Genomic DNA, 20,401 nt, shown 5'->3' on the forward strand with positions numbered 1-20,401 from the left:
TACCCGAAAAAGCTGTTTGTTCGGTAAAATTGAGAAAGAAAATAACTGTTAGTCATGGAAAAAGGCTTTAGCGAAAATGATGATTAGGGGATATGCAAATTCGAGTAATTTTAAATTTAAATAAACGGCAATTGGCGTAAGTGTCATTTCGGGGAAACGGCATTCGGGGAAATGGCCGATTAGGGGAAATGGCATTCGGGGATATAGCCGATTAGGGGAAATGATATTCGGGGAAATGGCATTCGGGGATGTGGCTGATTAGGGGAAGTGGTATTCGGGGATGTGGCCAATTAGGGGAAATGATTTTCGGGGAAATGGCATTCGGGGAAATGTCATTCGGGGAAATGAGCTAGACCCCATGAATGGCCATGATCGATGACGACCAACTTTTTCAAAACTTTTTTTCGTAAAATCGCGATAACTCGTGATGTTTACAAGCAAACCCCTTATGTCTGTATATCAAAATTTTTGTAATTGTCTGCTCTACAGCTTTGTAGAACATTGTTACACTCTAAAAAATAACCCTGCAAAATTAGAAAAAACACGAAATTTTAAAATGAAAAATTTTGTTCTAAATGAAAAAATGACCCTTCTGGGACAATGTAGATTCGAAAAGTACATTAAATTTCCCATAAAATGACATGTTCCAAAATTTTTTACCGTCAAGTAACGGAAAATAAGAGAATTTTTAAAACTTTTTTAGTGTTTTTTTCGATGAAAAATACGTTTATTCGGAATTCTGAGTCCGCCATCAAATCGGGCGTCTAATTTTACACAAAAGTCCCTTTGACACCAAATTTCTATCTCATCACCGTTTCAGGCTGCAAATTGTTGAAAAACACCTCTTTTTTCGCATGTTCAAAAATGGAAGGGGTCGTACCGCCCCTCCGTCACGAGATATCAAAAAACGGACCTCGGTTTCGTGATCAGGGACAAAAGTTACCCCTTAGGACAAAGTTTCACGCAAATTGAAGAGGGGTCGGGGCAACTGCTGTGTGAGTTGGCGGAGAATTACCCAGCTAACAAAAGGAAAGGTGTCTTTGAAACTTGAAAAAAAACTAGAAAAGGCAAACAATAATGATGAAGGTGGTAGAACAAACCAAATACTATCAGACACAAACAGAAACAAGAGAAGTAATGCTTTTCATAGAACAAAAGTTGTTTAAAATGGTCTCCTGAACCCGGGAAAAATAAAAAAAAAAAACGAAAAAGAATTTTGACTTAGAGGGTTAACAGTGAGAAATTGATTAATTGAATGAATGATTTGAAAACAAAATAAAATAAATCTAAAGCAATAGTATTTTTTTAAACCTACTTGTTAGCTTCCAATTATGCTATTTACTACTAGATTACAATATTAAAGTGCATTTTATGTGATCAAATGTCAAAATGTTAATGAGTCATTGTAAAGTTGAAGATGAGATGGTTTTCAATTATGACATAAAATCAATAATGATAATTGAAAAGCTAGTTTCAAGAAGTAAAATAACATCGCAATTCAGCTAAACCTTCACCAATGAAAGCTCGCTGTGACATCTGACTTAATTGCCATCATTCCTTCTTTCCACCAGTCAAACATCAAAAGTCGTCAAAAAACATCATCAACCCCGACGAGGGCGTACCCATCCAAAGAAACCCATTCTTCCGCGCTAATAACCTCAAACTTTTGCACTGAGAAAACATCTTTTCATCCCATTTCAACGCCTATCTTCATTATCTCCGAGCTGAAATCCTTCAAAACTTTGGAAAAGGACTCGTTCCCACGACTGCGGAGATCCTGTGTCCCGCAATCTGTCGGATGGCATCTCCGCTCGATGCTCTGCTCTACCTCGCGCGATCTTCTTCCACCTCTTCGTTTGTTGCTCGTTTAGCCCTAAGTCAGTTTATGTAGGGCACAAAGTTAACACTAATCGTGCACATGTTGCCATCATATTTTTTTTTCTTTCCTGTAAAGTTCCATTCTGTGTAAAATTGTTATCCCGAAAATTGACATCCATGCTTTTTTTCCTGGCATCTTTTCGTCGAGCTCGTTAATCGCCTTTATGACTTAAGTCAGGTCACAGTTGTTTGCCACGGAAGGTTGGCAGCAGCGCCTTAAGGATTTATTGCTCGCGACTGCTTGCCGAAAATTGGTTTTCCAGCTGATTTCCGACTTGGAGATCCTGGGAAAATTTTGGTTAACATCTAGAAGAACATGTGTAAATAGGTTTATTTTTTTAGAGCTCTCAAACTTACTTCAATTTTTAAAAGTTTTTATAGATTGTTAGAAATTTTTAAGAAAAGGATACTTAATACCTACGACTTTATTTTGTATTTCAAATCTAAAGCCAAAACACATCCTCAACCTGAAATGGAATAACGAACCCACATAAATCAGTCAATTTCACCATGATCGACTTCATCGAGTTCACAGCCAATAAAGCGAAATCGAATTTTTATCGCGACACCAGCAGCATTTTTCCGCAAAACAAAGCTGGTTTTCCAAAATTTTCGCCTTCAGCATGTATGAATTTTCCTCGATAACGCCGCACCACACAAAATGTGTGAGCATTTTTCAATTTTCTGCCCCATAAATTGACCAAAACGAGCACCCCTTTTACGTTCGTTAAATTTGCTGCTCAGCGCGGTTTATGAAAAATTGTGGAAAAGGTGTTTCCAAAAGGGGTCATCAACCACCCTCAGAGTGTAAAAAATATGAATGTGTTGCAGATGGTTAAAAATTGATTCCCCTTTTTACCAGGACTGATTCTTATCTAAAAAAAAAAGCAAAACTCACTCCCAATCGAATGGTTCTTATCTGCGTTGAAAGTTTTTTCGTTCGCTTTTTTCACGAAATGATTTTTAGACCATTAGCCTGCACCAGGATAACCGTAAATGCACCCAAAAATAAACCAGGCAGGGACAACAAAAAACGGACCATCGAAGAAGGGTGCAAAAACGGGGCGGAAAATGCTGTTTAGATAAGCGTCCTGCTGCCCACCCCTTAACGGCAGCACCACTTTGACGTCCTGTCTGGACGTGCTAATAGGAAAAAAAAGGTGCATTAAAAGGAGGTTTTATTTCAAAGTTGAGCTAATAAAAATGAAAATTTATCTTTGCTAGACAGAAGGATGCATTCGAAAAGAAAAAGAAAAGTGATTTCTAAAGTTTGCATTTGAAATATTTCAGTGATTTCAGTTTATGTAAACTAAGAAAAAAAAATATCCAGAGGTATTGTTGAAAAGGTTCAATTAACCAAAATTTCATATTTTGCTGTTTGGTTTTTTTTTGTAGCGAAAGCTATGAATAAGTGTCATTTTATTTGTTTTTTTTTTTTGCAACTCATGTGCAACTTTGGCAATTATAGTGTAATAAATTGAGCTTAAACTGCTGATACTATTGTTCACAACGACAAAACTTATTTTGTCAATGACCCTTTTTACTCACAAAGGGTTTAAAATTGTTTTTTATTTGAAAATTTAACTTCGCAGCCTATCTTGCCAGAAAGTATTTTACTTGACAGTTCATTCTCCAGTTCATCGTAAAATGTTGGCTTGTCAATTTATTATATTTTTTTTTTGCAATATAAAAATGTGATCTGAAAAAGTATTCAGGCGTGTTTGTATCGAAAAATCAGCATTGAGCTATTGATAAAATTTACATCTTTCAAAAAAATGTAAAAAATCTACCTTTTCTTTAATTGTAACAATTTTGCATGGGAATTTGTATGCGCTGGAATCTTACGTCCGTTCAATAATACTTTGTGATCTGCAAGCTCAAGGTTCATAACTCATGATCAGGCTTAGTAATTTTTCACGTTCAAAATTGTTTTTTTTCTAAAACATCAAATTTTATGGAAATTTCATGGAACGAGAAGAATAACGTTGAAAGTCTTACTTCGCCAGTTTTTAATGTGAAACTCGCAGAAGACGTTTTCATTTATTTTCGTTTTTTTAGACACGTAAGTTGTACTTAACATAACATGCTAATGCAATAATATTAAGTAAAACATGTAAAACTGAACTTGATCTTTTATAATGATCATAAAAAAATATATATTAAATGGAATGAATGGACAAGCGCGTGCATTTTTTTTTCAATAGTTACGATTTATAAAGTTTAAAAGAATTCGCGTCTATTTACTCTATTTCAAGTATTTTTTTCTATTCCAAATTAAAACAAGATTAAAAAATTATTATCACCCCTTCAAAAATCAAGAAGCAAAAATATAATCTCCAGCAAAATCAAAATGGCAAAAAATAAACATCAATTTTCGTAAATATTTCACTGGACTCTAAAAAATCTCAAAAAACTCAAAATTTTAAAAATTAAATATATTGTTTGGAGCAAATTAATTGTATCATGCTTAAACCAAATTTAAATCAAACTTATGTATTTATTTCTTTCTTGAAAATAAAATGATAGTAAAAAGTAAAAGGTCTTTCTAATAGTTCTTTATAAATATTTAATTATATATTATGATTGCTTCCTTCAACCACATTATACCTGAAAGGCAATTGAATTGTTTTTTTTTGTTTTTTTTTTTGGTACTTTTGTACCCGACCCTATCCGATTTCAAAGAAACTTTGTAGACATGTTATCCTAGGCCTATATAAGTAATTTTTGTGTATATGGAGCCAATAGTACTCGAGAATAACATTTGAGAAGGGCGTAAGGTATTTAAATATTTTAGTATTTTGCAATTTAAAAATTACTGTATCTCGAAGCCGTTGCATCGTATCAAAAGTGGTCAAAGACAAACTTGTAGGAAATTGACGGGCTTTCTGATAAAAATACACTGAAACAAAAATACACGCCACTTTTATGTCATTTTCAATTTTTAAGTTTAAAAGTTAAATTTGAAGGTGATGTCACGATTTTTTTTCGCTCAAAATTTTTGAGGAAATACCCTAAGATGTTACCAAAAGACTGACGAAAAATGCAGGATGGTATGTCTCTCCCTAAAAAATACAAAAATCATTTACTAAAACTGTTTTTTTGAAAAGTGGTCTAAACGTCAAAATTTAAAAAAAACCGGTAGTGGGAATCGATTTTCCAGACAATTTTACATAAAAATCTCCGTATCGACCATTGTCCTATGTCCAATCCTTGGGAAGATACAGCGGTTTTAAAAATAAAAATGTTGAAAAAATGGGATTTTTGGTGGTTTTTGGCATTTTCTATATGACAGACTTGGTTTTCAGTCTCGTAAATATTTTTACCGGAAAGCTCGTCCAATTTCCCATAAGTTTGCCTTTGACAGCTTTTTGATTTATATCGTTTTTATATTTACGTAATCAAATTTACTATCACACATTGAAAAAAATATTCTATTTTCAGTTATAAGCAATGTAATTTGGCTTATATCTGTAAGCCCTTACATTCAATTGAAATGCTGTCAAAGGCAAACTTATGGGAAATTGGACGAGCTTTCCGTTGAAAATATTTACGAGACTGAAAAACCAAGTCTGTCATATAGAAATTGTCAAAAACCACCAAAAATCCCGTTTTTTCAACATTTTTATTTTTAAAACCGCTCCGTCAATACGGAGACTTTTATGTTAAATTGTCTGGAGAATCGATTCCCACTACCGGTTTTTAAAAATTTTGACGTTTAGACCACTTTTCAAAAAAATAGTTTTAGTAAATGATTTTTGTATTTTTTTAGGAGAGACATACCATCCTGCATTTTTCGTCACTCTTTTAGTAACATTTTAGGCTATTTCCTCAAAAAAATTGAACGAAAAAAAATCGTGACATTACCTTCAAATTTAAGTTTTAGACTTAAAAATCAAAAAATCTCATAGATGTGGCGTGTATTTTTGTTCCAGTGTATTTTTTTCAGAAAGCCCGTCCAATTTCCTAGAAGTTTGTCTTTGACCACTTTTTGATACGACGCAACGGCTTCGAGATACAGTAATTTTTAAATTGCAAAATACTAAAATATTTAAATACCTTACGCCCTTCTCAAATGTTATTCTCGAGTACTATTGGCTCCATATACACAAAAATTACTTATATAGGCCTAGGATAACATGTCTACAAAGTTTCATTGAAATCGGAGAGGGTCGGGTACAAAAGTATCAGAAAAATTCCTGATTTGATCTGGAATTGCTCATGTGTTCAACCCGAAATTCATATCAACACATTTTTGAAAAAAAAATTGTAAAATTCTGATAACTAGTGAAGGACCTCTTATGTTTTTTGTCTCTTATCTTATCTTTGTTTTTGTCTGTTCTAGAACTTTGAAGATCATTGTTAAACTCTAGAAAATGAAATGAATGAAATTTTTGGTTCTCTTGATTTGAGTAACGAGAAATGGCAGCATTTTAAAAACTATTCAACTTTTTTTGATGAAAAATACTTTTTTTCGGAATTTAGAGTACGCCATCAAAATGGGCGTCCGATTTCAAACAAAAATCCTTTTGACATCAAACCTCTATCACTGAACGGTTCCGAGTTACAAACCACTGAAAAACAGGAAAAAATAAAAAATAAAATGGACCTCGGATTCATGATCAGGGAGCAAAATTAACCCTTAAAGCATAAAGTCATGGAAAACCAAGAGGGGTCGGGCAACTTTTTCCAATTTCATGTGAGTTGGCGGAGGATGACCCATTTAAAAATATGTTTTTACGGAATTTCACGGAAATTTCAAAATTTCACGAATTTTTCGCTGTCCGTGAAATCGTGAAAATTCACTACCTTTGTTCATGATATCCAAGACCCCCATCAAATACCAGCTATCCTAACTCGCGCTTGTTGAGGGTCATTTTCGCACGTTGCCGATGATCGCGGCTCTTTTTTGCCCAACCGCGCACAAACGCACACATTTGCAGCCGTCATTTTATGGGTTTGCGGAAATGTGCGTATCAGATACCTACCTTTAAAAAAAACGACCACTCTGCGAAAACAACAAAAAGTCAGCGCAAAGAATCCCGAGCGAATTCAAGGACTTTTGCCACCGAACTTGAACGAATAATAGCCGGACACGGCCGGACGGCGGTTCGCCAAAGCTTGCCAAAGATTCTTCTGATACTTTGCTTCCTCCGTCATCTTCTCTTCTTTATTAGTTTTTTTTATAGTGCGTACTAAAATGTGCGTTTGCCGACGAGATCGCGATCGCCGCGAGCCGCCAAAAGAATATTTTCGCGATCGTTTTGGGTTCGGCTTGTGTTTGCCATTTCTGGTCAAAGCTGCCGAACATGGTGTCGATGATCAGGAACATGTTGTCATGCTTGTTTGTTCTACGGTTCTAGAAGGTTTCGCACTAGGGTGATGTAGGAAATTACTGAACGTGTTTTTTTTTATTTAACGGGATTGGGGATAATCCTTGGGATAATCGATGAATTTGAAAGCCACTTTTGTGTCTATTTATGTTTCCGTTCAACTTGGAGACTAGTTGGATAAATGCACGACTTGTGCTGAACAATCTTCTTTTTGCAACAAGTTGCATAATCTACAATTTTATTCGAAAAACAAAACTCAGTAACCTCTCTGAAGGCCCCTTCCAAACGACGCCACACGCACAAAATCGCCTCATCCATTCAAGAAGTTTGCCAACCAGCCCCGTTCGCCATTAGTCATGAATGATCAAGTAAGCGGCGACCAGCAGCAGCAACAAAAACAAAAAGAAGTAAGCGCAAACCACGCACACATTCGCGATCCGCCATTTTTTCGCAACCTTGATTCGCGCAAAAACGGCAACCGAGCGCGAATCCAACGCACCTTTTTTTCGCGTTTGACGGTTGAAGAGCGTGAGCTCTAAAGACTGTGAGCGCGTTGTTTGTGCGTGTACCGTCAAGTGGGGCTTAACCTGAAACTTAAAGTATTTTTTTTGCGTTTTTCTTATGATGTTCTTACTTTAAATGCTTATTTAAACTTAAAAATATTGAAAAAGTAATCTTTTGAAAATTTCAAATGACTTTCAAATTACGGTTTCATTAAGTGAGCGAATTCTGCCATTTGGATGAGCACATTTAGGCCTACTGCGAATGAAGCACGATCACAGCAAAAAAAAACTCGCGATCACTTGGAAATGGAGACGAACCTCGCGTGTGTGTGCGTGAGCAAAGCAAAATCGCACGTTCGCGCTGCCAATTTTCAAGGACATTCTCTATGGTTGTTGTTGTTGGTTGTTCTTTGGATGGCAGCAACTTATGAATCTCTCGCGGCTAGGCCTATGACGGTTGTTTTTCGAAGCACCAACCAAATTTGATTCGCGAAGCCCCGAAGCACATGCGTTGAGCTTGTTGTTGTTTTGCGGATTCGTAGAATTGATGGTTGGCTAAATTCAGAACGGTTGGACTGATTTGAATTTTAAATTGTTTGATGGGGAAGTTTGCAACGATCTTACTGGAATGCTAATAGGTTGAGTTGGCAAAATTTTTGATTGAAGATTAGATTATTTTCGCATATTTTTTTTTCCTTCTAATATGCTGAATATAACAAATATGCCGAATCTTTATTAAATCTATAGAACTCAACTCACATGCTCTACATTTAAAAAAGTGTTTTTTTAAAGTAATAAGACCAACGAAAGTTTTGTTTTTCCCCCTTTCCACCAAAAATTGCAACAAAAAATCATGACTCAAATAATAATTATTGGCAAAAAATTATATATTCAATCTATTCAAACTACTTATAGAATTGATTTTGAATTATTTTTAATACATTGTATAACTTTAATAAATTCATTGATATTTTTTTTTTAATTGTTGATAGTTGCATCCAAAAGCTTAGGAAAAATTTCATTTCGGATAATTGAATCAATTTAAAATCCGTGCTAAAAATCAAAAACCTTTAATTTAAAATAAAATCGCAATTTTCACCGATAGAATATTTTGATTCAGACAGATTCTCATTCAGGCCGGTAAAACACAACTTTGTACGTATAAATCTGCGATGGGATATACAAACCTTCGGATAATCGAACTTTGAATAATCGAAACTTCGGAAAATCGAGGCTTTGGATAATCGAGTCTGGACTATGAATACAAAAAGACGAGTTGTTCCTTTTAATCCCGCTGTAGAGTCTGAACTGTTCTAAGCATTTTGTGATTAATTGATGAAAAATGTTGAAAGTTGGAGCCACAATTTGAAATTTAGTTTTTATTTCTATTTATCAATCTTAGATAAAGAAACAGTTTGACTGCCTTAATTGATGTTCAAACAAATTAGTAATAAAAACCGATTTGTTAATTTTAACATGCATCTGATTGTTTTTTTTGCTTAAATTTTTGGTTTCGTCCAATATTACATTTTTTGGAAACTAATTAGGCCGCTGCAAATATTTTTTGAAGTTAATGTCCCTCGACTCTGACCAAAGTCGAGGGGGGGGGGGGGTAATTTTTGTTAGTTTAAAATTGAAATTACGAGCCATAGTTTCAACATTTTAATGAAAAACGTGTTTTAAAATGCATTATACACCTGTCCAGTTGTTTTGCCATAATTAGTTTCCAAAATATTTAAGTATTGAAGATTATTTTTTGCGAAAAATATTTTTTGTGGTGCTGTTCATTGGAATTTAATAAAAATGCAAAACACTTTTAAACAAGGCCAAACATTCTAAATATGATTATAAATGCAGAAAAATGCATTTTAGATTGTTTTCAGTTGATTACACTTCTATTTTCATGGAAATTTTGATGTTTTTTTGGAAAAATATTTTTTTGTCCCCTGATTTTTCAGACCAATTTTGAAGGGGGAGGGGGGCATGAACTTTGAAAAATATTTGTAACGGTCTTATTACAAAACAAATGAACTAGTGTAATATGAATTTAAAACTCTTTTTGCATCAAAATGTTAAGACTACGCCTTGTTATTTCAATTTTTATATTTTTTGTGTTTTTCGCCCCCTCCCTTTGAAAAATATTTGCATCGGCCTTAAAAGTTAAAAACATTTTCTGGTGCACCATTTCATAAATTTGTAAAAGACAGCTTACAATAATTTAATGCAAATGATATTTAACATTGAAAAATTTATCAAATAATAAACGAGATAAAACAAAACAAAAAATAACACAAGGACCCTGTTTCATTAAAAGCATTTGACAATTTCCGAAAATAATATAAGAGGTTCAGGGTTGCAAATGAGCGAGAGCTCACGGAAGGCGTGCTCGCTCCAGCTGGAGCGTGAGTTTTTATCAGGTAGCTCGTGCTCGCTCGCGCTCACCGGAGCGTTTTGCGCTCACGTTAGTAGTAGGTAGATTTTTTTCCCTGTTGAAGTAGCTGCGCGTTAGTCACGAAGAACTAGAACTCAGCACAGGCAGCAAAAACAAAAGAGAGTAATGAAATGATTTTGGAAAAATCATTCACATGAAAAAATGCACTGTTTGTTTAATAATCCACATTTGACCAATTACATTGTATTGCTTAATATGTACAAACAATTTAATGTATTGAGATATTATGTTTATCTTAAGTTTTTAGAATGTTGAGATTTATGTTTGTAAAAAGGTCCAATAACCCAGTTTATTTTTGCTTTTGGGGTGTTTTTGAATACCCTGAATATGTGGTTTTAAAAAAATAATAAAATTGTGTTTATTGTATTAAAAAAAACCAAAAATAAGCTTTATAAGAGTTAAAATCATCCCTAATATTTGGAAAATTCTACCTAGTTTTCTAGAATAAGTAAGAGAAGGTCTAACTTTATTAAAAATGATCAGCCGTTTCCAATCACTTAACGATTTATTAAACTGAATGATTTTTTGGTAGCTCATTCTGACCCGCACTCGCGAAAGGCAGTCAAAAACTGTTAGGTACATAAATTAATTTAAATATTATATTTTAAACAACCAAGCACATAACATTGAGTCGAACTTACCAGAGCATAAATCTTCTTGAATTGTTTTGTATTTTTGCCTTCCTCACTGAGGTAAGGCTATAATCCTGCTCTAAAAATGAACTTCGTATAAAAACGCCGTAGACCCACCTTCATGTATACATATCGACTCAGAATCGTAAACTGAACAAATGTCTGTGTGTATGTCTGTGTGTATGTGTGTGTGTATGTGTGTGTGTATGTATGTATGTGACCAACAAACTAGCTCATGTTTCTCGGCACTGGCTGAACCGATTTGACCCGAACTTGTTGCATTCGACTTGGTTTAGGGTCCCATAGATCGAGTTTTATACAGATTGAAGTTTCGATAAGTAGTTCAAAAGTTATGTATAAAAATGTGTTTTCACATATATCCGGATCTCACTTAAATGTATGTAAACTATGTCCGGGTCCATCATCCGACCCATCGTTGGTTTTGTTATCAAAAGACCTTCCCAACGAGTCCAAAACATTGAAGATCTGGCAACCCTGTCTCGAGATATGGCCTCTTAAGTGATATTGATGTACTTTTTTGAAGCCGGATCTCACTTAAATGTATGTAAACTAAGTCCGGATCCATCATCCGACCTTTTGTTGGTTAACTTATCAAAAGACCTTTCCAATGAGTCCAAAACATTGAAGATCTGGCAACCCTGTCTCGAGATATGGCCACTTAAGTGATATCGATGTACTTTTTGGAAGCCGGATCTAAAAAATAGATGAAACTTGTGTACAGCCATTGTTGTGAGGAAGGCTCCAACCACATAGGTGGATTAAGTTAGTTTTTCTAATGTTTTTAGGCCCTTTTGTTTAGGCGCCCTTCCCCCAGCACCAGTCTCTGTTTACCTTAATGTTTTATTAATATAAGGCTTATTAATTCGAAAATATTTATATTTTCAACTCAACTGTAGGTCTTCAAAATGATTTGACCCTTGCGAATCCAACATATTATTCAAAAAATATAGTTAAATAAGCTATTCCAATTACTATATAAAAAATAGTTCACTAAGTAATTTTCCACTATCCTGCTGCGCCTTAAGCAAAAAACTCAATCAGAAACGTAAAACGATCAGCGATATTTCCAAAATGAGCGCGAGCGCGAGCGTGGAGCAAACGTGAGCGCAGGCAAACGTGAGCTAGCTCGCGCAGCGCTCCTCCTCACGAAAGAGCGAAAAAAAAGCGCTCATGACCGCGTGAGGATCGCAACACTGAAGGTAATCATGGATGATTTTTTTTATCACAATCACAATACTTTTCCGCTTAGAAATGTGCTAAAAACCATAAGATTCAAATGATATCCTTTCTAACGATCGTTCAACATTATAAATCAAACATTCGGAGAGAAATTTTCGCTTCCTCGATCGATTTTACCAGCAACTATTTCTTATGCAAATTTTTTCATCACCCAAACAAATTTCGCTCTAAATATCCTGGGAAAATTCCCACACATCTTTCGGCGCAGCATCCCGAGAGGAGGATGCGATTAAACTCATTTGAATAAATTGCCCAGTTTCGGGAGGCCCATCTCCGCAGATGATGCTCTTTCTGTCGCAGAATAACGTGTCCTTGCCGAGTGAATTCTTCTGCGGAGATAATTTATGCAACGCAGAACCACCAGGGGGAAAGGGTTCGCATTTGTGCAACTTCACTTTCGCTGTGCCAGTTTTTTTTTCGATTTCCTTCAAGGACCCCTTTTTCTCTGGTTTGCTATTCCTTGCACAAATTGTAGTGCTGCGTGCAACAGGGGGAAAGTTGTCCTGGGAAAGCAGATCGGTGGCGGTGATGTCGTCCCGAAAAAGGACGAGTTTTTGGGCTGAGATGATGCGTTAATAGATATTTGCGCATCTTGCAGGCTGTTGAATCCTTTTGTGCCTATTTTTTTGTGGGGAAGGGCAGTTTTTTTTCGGTCCTCTCGTTTTCGTGGTATTATTTTGCTTGCGCAGAACTTGATTTGCATATGAGTTGGATTTAATTACCTCTGGCAGTGCCGTGTTGGATAGTGAAGGATGAGGATTCCATGGATTTTTAAAGGCTTATGGTAAAAGGATCCAGCAATATTTAAATTTTAACTGGATTTCAGAATTCTTAGCAATTTTCCTTACATTTGGCTTCTTTAAAAACTCAAAGGGTTTTATTGTTTAGAAACAATTTCCAAAATCGATTATTACATTTTTTTTTCATTTCAATTTAAAATTAGAGAAAGAGTTTCTTTGCATGTAAAAAATAGATTTTAGCAAAATAATCATTGTTTTGAAAATCAATATGGTCAAAGACTAAGTAAAATGTCACATTAAAGTTGTAATAAAGCAACTCGATACAAACATTGGAAATGGGTTTCATTTGTTTTTTTTTTTTATTTTAATTTTCATTTGGGTGGAACTTCCACCAACGAAGACATTTTGCATTATTGGATCGTCTATACTGCCCATGTTCGCATAAATGTCCCATACGCAAAAACAGCATGATAAGAAAAGGGTACGTGATTTGTTTTCACGAAAAAAATTAATTTCGTCGTCCAGATTTCTAGTTCAAATTTATGAATATTTTTGTTTTTTTTTTTTTTAGGGAGCACAAGATTCTGAACCAAACTGCACCAATAACGCAAAAGTGATTAAAATGGATATGGGACATTTATGCGAACATGCGTAGTGTACAGGTTTTCATACAGTTTTAGAAGTTGGCTACGCAAAATTGGTATTAAAATAATCGAAAACCTGTATCTTGAAAAGGAATTTTTGGGTCGATTAGCTGTCTTCAACAAAATTCTAAGTGATGATGAGAAAAAAATATTTAGGCCTGAATTTTTAAAAAAAATTTTTTAGTTAGTGATGGGAAAATGACCCTGAGGACCATACATAAATTATAGGCTACTTTAGAAAATTTTGAACATTTAGGCCTGAATTTAAAAAAAAAATTTTTTTAGTTAGTGATGGGAAAATGACCCTGAGGACCATACATAAATTATAGGCTACTTTAGAAAATTTTGATTTTTGGGTCATATATGACTAATCAGGATGCTATGAGACGCGGGTTCGATTCCCGCCTTATCCACTGAGCTTCTATCGGATGGTGAAGTAAAACGTCGGTCCCGGTTTCTCCTGTCTCGTCAGAGGCGCTGGAGCAGAAATCCCACGTTAGAGGAAGGCCATGCCCCGGGGGGCGTAGTGCCAATAGTTTCATGACTAATCAGGCCTGAAATGGTTAAATAATTAGAAAAATATTGACTGTTATTTTATAAAAAAAGGTTTTTTTTAAACAAAAAATAGAATTTTAAATTTGACATTTTCAAGTTATAATTCGATGCCGGTGTGCCCTTTTGCACTAAGCATAGAACAAGAGAGCACACGGTGATCGAATTATCAAGTTTTGTAAATTCAAGGTATTTTTTTCAAATTTATTTTTGACGTTTTTGAATTTATTTTAAATTGATATTATTCATGTAGGCCCTTAGCTGAAAATCATGTTATCAATTTCTCTTCGAATGGTCAAATTTTCAATTTAAAATTATTTTTTCTGTAAAATTTTCAAAAAAATAAAAATGAAAATTAAAAAAAACTTTAAGAGTCTTAAAATATCAAAATGGATTGAGAAAAAAACTTTGGCCCTTTTTTCAAACAAGGTTCCATTTTTTTATCAACATGATTTATTTTTGCTCCCTATGCATCTAAAGATGAGCAATTCTCTACCAAAACTGGAAATTGATTTTATTTGTATTTTTTGATTTGGCTGAAACTTTGTGGGGGCCTTCCCTATGACCAAATAAGCTATTTTGTGTAATTGGTTCACCCATACAAGTCTCCATACAAGTTTGGCAGCTGTCCATACAAAAATGGTACGTACATATTCAAATAGCTGTAACTTTTGAGTGAATTTTCTGATCAATTTGGTGTCTTCGGCAAAGTTGTAGGTATTGTTGAGGACCATTGAGAAAAAAATTGGTACACTGAAAAAATTCAGATTTTTGATTAAAATTTTTTCACAAAAACTCAATTTCCCAAAATACGTATTTTTTGATTTTCGAGATTTTTTGATATGTTTTAGAGGACAAAAACCCGCAACTTTTAAGCCATGAAGAAACATGGTCAAAAAATCTGCCGCCGAGTTATGAATTTTTGAAAGAATAGTGATTTTTGGAAAAAATAGAAATTTCATTATAAACAAATTTGACGTAATTTTTCAATGTAAAATTGTGACCATTTCTAAAAACATTTTTTTTTGAAAAGTTCAGAAAATTTTCTATACAATTGTCTAAGAGACATTGAAGATTGGACCTCTGGTTGCTGAGATACAGCGGCTTAAACAAAAAGAAACACGAAAATTGATGTTTTCTAAGTCTCACCCAAACAGCCCACCATTTTCTAATGTCGATATATCAGCAACAAATGGTCCGATTTTCAATGTTAAAACATGAAACATTCATGAAATTTTTCGATCTTTTCGAAAATAATATTTAAAAAAAATAAATCAAGACTAACATTTTAAAAGGGCCAAACATTGAATATTACGCCCATTTAAAATGTTAGTCTTGATTTTTTTAAAAAAAAATTTTAAAGATCGGAAAATTTCACGAATGTTTCATGTTTTAAAATTGAAAATCGGACCATTTGTTGCTGAGATATCGACACTAGAAAATGGTGGGTTGTTTGAGTGAGACTTAGAAAACTTCAATTTTCGTGTTTCTTTTTGTTTAAGCCGCTGTATCTCAGCAACCAGAGGTCCAATCTTCAATGTCTCCTAGACAATTTTATAGCAAGTTTTCTGAACTTAAAAAAAAATATTTTCAGAGATGGTCACTCATGGTCACTATTTTTATAAATAAAAAAAACTGCAAATATTTCGCTAAGATCAAACTTTCGGTGGCTTTATCTTGAAAACAGGGCCCTTTATCAAAAAATCTGTAATGTACTTTTCGATTGGAAATTCAATTTTACATTAAAAATTACGTCAAATTTGTTAATGCATAAAATTTCGATTTTTTTTTTCCAAAAATCACTATTTTTTCAAAAATTCATAACTCGGAGGCAGATTTTTTGACCATGTTTCACAATGGCTCAAAAATTGCAGGTTTTTGTCCCCTAAAACATATCAAGAAATCTCGAAAATCAAAATATACATATTTTGGGAAATTGAGTTTTTGTGAAAAAAAAAGTTGATTAAAAATCTGCAATTTTTTTCCGTGTTCCTTTTTTTTCTCAATAGTCATCAACAATACCTACAACTTTGCCGAAGACACCAAATTGATCAGAAAATTCACTCAAAAGTTACAGCTGTTTGAATATTTGCATTCCATTTTTGTATGGACAGCTGCCAAAATTGTATGGAGACTTGTATGGGTGAACCAATGACACAAAATAGCTTATTTGGTCATAGGGAAGGCCCTCACATAGCTTGATTATTTTCACAACATATTTTGCATAATTTTTGATAGAAAAATGTTTTCTCAATTCCTTCTGAGCTATTATTTGATTTCTCTTGAATTTTTATTTAAAATTCATGCGTTTTATGATATTTTTTAAAACATACTTTTATGATTGTATGGCAAGGTTATCTTTTTGTAGATTTTGTTATTTTATTATTCGTGAAATAAATTTTGACGTTTTAAGACATACACAATTCTCTTTTTTACTTCCATTTAAATGTTTCAATCTGCCAACACCGTTCCCCGTATGTTCTTTTAAAAATTCCATGGTTTCAGTACCCGAAAAAAATATGCATAATTTATTCAAATTCCCAAACTTATAAAAACGTGTCTCTACCCGGGACCGGAGACATCAACAACCACCAGAGCAGGAAAGAAAAAAAACTGCGCCAATCTACAAGTTTTTCGCCGTCCTCAACTGCAACCCTTTCCCTTTTGAGGACAAACCTCCGGTGCACACATGATGCAGTATCCGGTCCAAGGATAACCGGCTGTTTTGAATTTAATAACCGAAAAAAAAACAAACGTCGAACCGTCTTATGCAACCGTTTCTTGTCACAGGTTTTCCTGTTTGTGTATTCGTTGCCGGGACGTCTTTTGCCCGGGATCAAGGAGCACCAACCGTCACCGGGTTTTGCTGGAACAGGAGCCAGGGGAACGAACGAAAAAAAAAGGCGCGCAACAGAACTATTTTGCATACTAACCTAATTTAAATTCATCGTAAATTTTAAATGCAACTCGTGGCCCCGGATGTACTTGCCAATAAAGGTGTGCTGTTAGAGTGTGTAAGTAAATTTGAACAGAAAGGATTCGTTAGCTTTGTAAAAAAAGTGTTTTGATGAATTTAAAGGACCCGTAAGTCCTACGTATGAAGGGTGCAATTCTTTTAAGAGTGAGATTTTTGTCTCGTAAAATATAGTTTAAATATTACATCTTTTTTTTTATTTTTTACGAGTCTCCCGATATCTTCATAACTATGATGTTTTTGATATTTAATTGAATTGGCAAATCATTTTAAATGGTCCAAAAAAATTTAAGCAGAAATGGTCAGAAGCCTTATGACTTATTTAAATTATTTCAAATTTTTTTATTGGTACACCTTCTGCGAACATTTATCAAATTTATTTGCTCTATTGCCTTCAAGATTGCACACAATGACGAAGGTTGAGCATGATTTCTAATTTAATTGCATTACATTAACGGACCTAAATCAACCCATCCAGAATAAGTTAGAGTTACAGCCCTAACCATTTAGACTCGATTTGTAATCTCAGTCCAAATCTAAATTTTGTTTGCAAATGTAGCACTCTCCGTCGCATGCAACAATCAACGCAGAGACCCGTTCCAAAGGGGCCGCCACGACCAACGGGGGTCCATGTTTTCCCCGCACGACCGCCGCCGCCACCACCGGCCACGGAGATCGGTGCCAAAACTGCAGAGGGTGCCTTCCAAATCAGAGTTCTGCTAACCGGCAGGGGAAGAAACTAATTAAAAATGCTACACGACCCGCATCGTAAACCTTCTTTTCTGTGCCGGTGCACCGGAGGCCCTTTTGGGGGTTTTGATGTGACCACCAGGTTTTGCTTTTTTTGGCAGCACAGCCCCACTTCCCCATCCTGCCCTCGTAAAATTGCTGCTGGCTTGGTGTTACAAGTCGGACTCCGGCGACGTGGCTGTCCGCATCAAAACTGTCCGCGCAAATGGCTGGTGCCGCGGATTAACTATCTAGAAGGGTCGTCCATAAATTATTTGGACAACATTTGCAAAAAAAAAAAAATGTTTGTAATTTGTTCAAATTTCAGAAACCCGTTGCATAAAGTCACCTTTAATTTATTACATAGTTTGAGGACGACCCCTAAACCATTGGGACGAAAGGCGCGGGACGTGGATGGGCCCTTTAGCGAAATGAAATGTGTGTGTGTAGAGAAAAAGATAAATAAATGCAGAATGGGCAAAAAGCTAAAGAAGAAACGCGATAATCGTGGAGGTTGGTTGGCGGCCGGAGGCCACCAAACTGGTCCTCCCGTGAGTCGAGGCTGTAGATGGAGAGGCTGCGTGGTTGGGCCCCGATAGTCGTGAAGTGTTGGGCCACGTTGCAGCGGTTGAGTTTGTAGAAATGGCCAACCACCTATAGCAGCGGAGCCCAGGTCAAATGCACCGCGGGTGCTGGGTGTTTGAATGAGAGATTTCTAAAAAAAATGTTTTGTATAAAAAAAGAACAGAAAAAAACTTCACTATAATTACGAAATCTCAAAAATAGTAACATGTTTTTTGCGAGTGCTTATATTAAAGAAATGAACTGAATTGAAATCAAATACGAAATTGATACAAAATAGGATCATTTTATTATTTATTTATAAAGTGCTATAATTTACTCTATGAAATGAGTTTTAATTGGACTGCATTTCCAGCTTCTTAGAACAAATTTCTACTAAGAGCTGATAAAACTATAATTGAAAATGATATTTTGAAAATAACTTTACCGATGATATTCAGCATAATTTTTACCTTTATTATTTTAGTCATATTTATCAGAATTTTATTAAGGTAAATAAACTAAGTAAAACAAACATTTTATTGTGAAACGATTTTCAAGTAATACATCTGGTAGGGGGAGAGGGGGTAATATGCACCCCCTAAGAGAAAACTGTGATTTCTCAACCATTACAGCATTACTGTGGATGAATTTTGTTCGATGTTCTAAACCAACTATTATTCTTCGTCATCTATGTGAAAAAAGTCTTAAAAAACCTCAAAATTGTTCGAAAACGTCAAATTTCTAAAAACATTTCTAATTAATTTCAAACAACCATGCGGGGCAATTTGCACCGCAACATTGGGGCAAAATGCACTACAACAACGGGGCAAAATGCACCAAAACATGGGGCAAAATGCACCGTGTAAAAGTAGTTTTCACTAGTCACCGCTAGATGACACCGCTGTTTTTACAAAGGAGCTTCACAGCGGTGCATTTTGCCCCGACTACGCTTTTTGTAGAAAATTTGCTTAAAAATGAATTTTTTGATGTTTTTGGACTCATCTGTCTATAAAATAATGAAGATTATGGCTAAAACTATGTACCTCAAAACTTACAATATCAATAATTGCTTTTTATATTGTCCAAAACTCATAATGAAAGTTCAATGAAAGTTAGATGAAAACACAACATTTTAATATTTTGCAAATAACTAAAGCTGATTTTATACTACGAAGCTCAAATTTTTCCAGCATGGTTTAGCATTAATAAGCTTCTAATTTCTATGATTTTTTTCCCGAAGAATTCTTTCAAATACCGAGAAAAGCAGGTGGTGCATTTTGCCCCGGGGGTGCATATTACCCCCTCTCCTTCTAATATCTAAATTTGTCAGAGGCAGGGATGGAATAATCTCAAAAAATGTTTTTTCTTCACCCGCAAAAGAAACACGCAAAAGAAAATCACTCCCGAACTTCTCGAATCAGCTGAAGATTTTTTGTGATTTTAATGTTAGCACGACTTTAATTTATTTATTTCGTTTTGTTAATATAAATTGTTCTTCTACGAAAAGTTACAAGCCATTTTTTGACGTGTGACTTTACACCTGCAAGTGTAGTAGTGAAATCGGAATTCCGCCGAATAATCTAGATGATGAGTTTTTCGGTTTTAGTTAAATTTATCATTTATTTTGCCACAAAATCTGTCACCATTTCCTGATGAATATTACCATCATTTTTTTTCTGTGTATGGCACGGGGAGAGAACACCGAATACCTATATTATCACTTAGAAATTTCTAATGAATTTCTAATTTATAATGTATTTTTTGATTGAAAATTTGAAAAAATCAATTATTGAACCAAGTTTGAAAGTGATGAACTCGATTTATTTTATGGAAAGAAAAAAAAAGCATCAACTTTGGACCCCACTTTAATGTAGTTATGCACTATTAGCTATTTGTTATATTAAAAGCTGATTCCATTTTATTGCGAAAGAGCTTAAAAATAATAAAAAAGTGATTGTCAAAACAAAATGGATAACAATTGTAGATCTGGCCTTATATCACCAAGGAAAAATGAAAAAAAAAAAAACAAGAGAAAAGTATATAAAAAGATTGAAAATGGATTGGAAATTGAACGGAATTGTATAACATAAATTAAGAAAAATTTGGGTGTTTCGCATAGATTGAAAAGTCTATTCATTAATAA

The sequence above is a fragment of the Culex quinquefasciatus genome, chromosome 2 (assembly GCF_015732765.1).
Source record: "Culex quinquefasciatus strain JHB chromosome 2, VPISU_Cqui_1.0_pri_paternal, whole genome shotgun sequence".
NCBI lineage: Eukaryota > Metazoa > Arthropoda > Insecta > Diptera > Culicidae > Culex > Culex quinquefasciatus.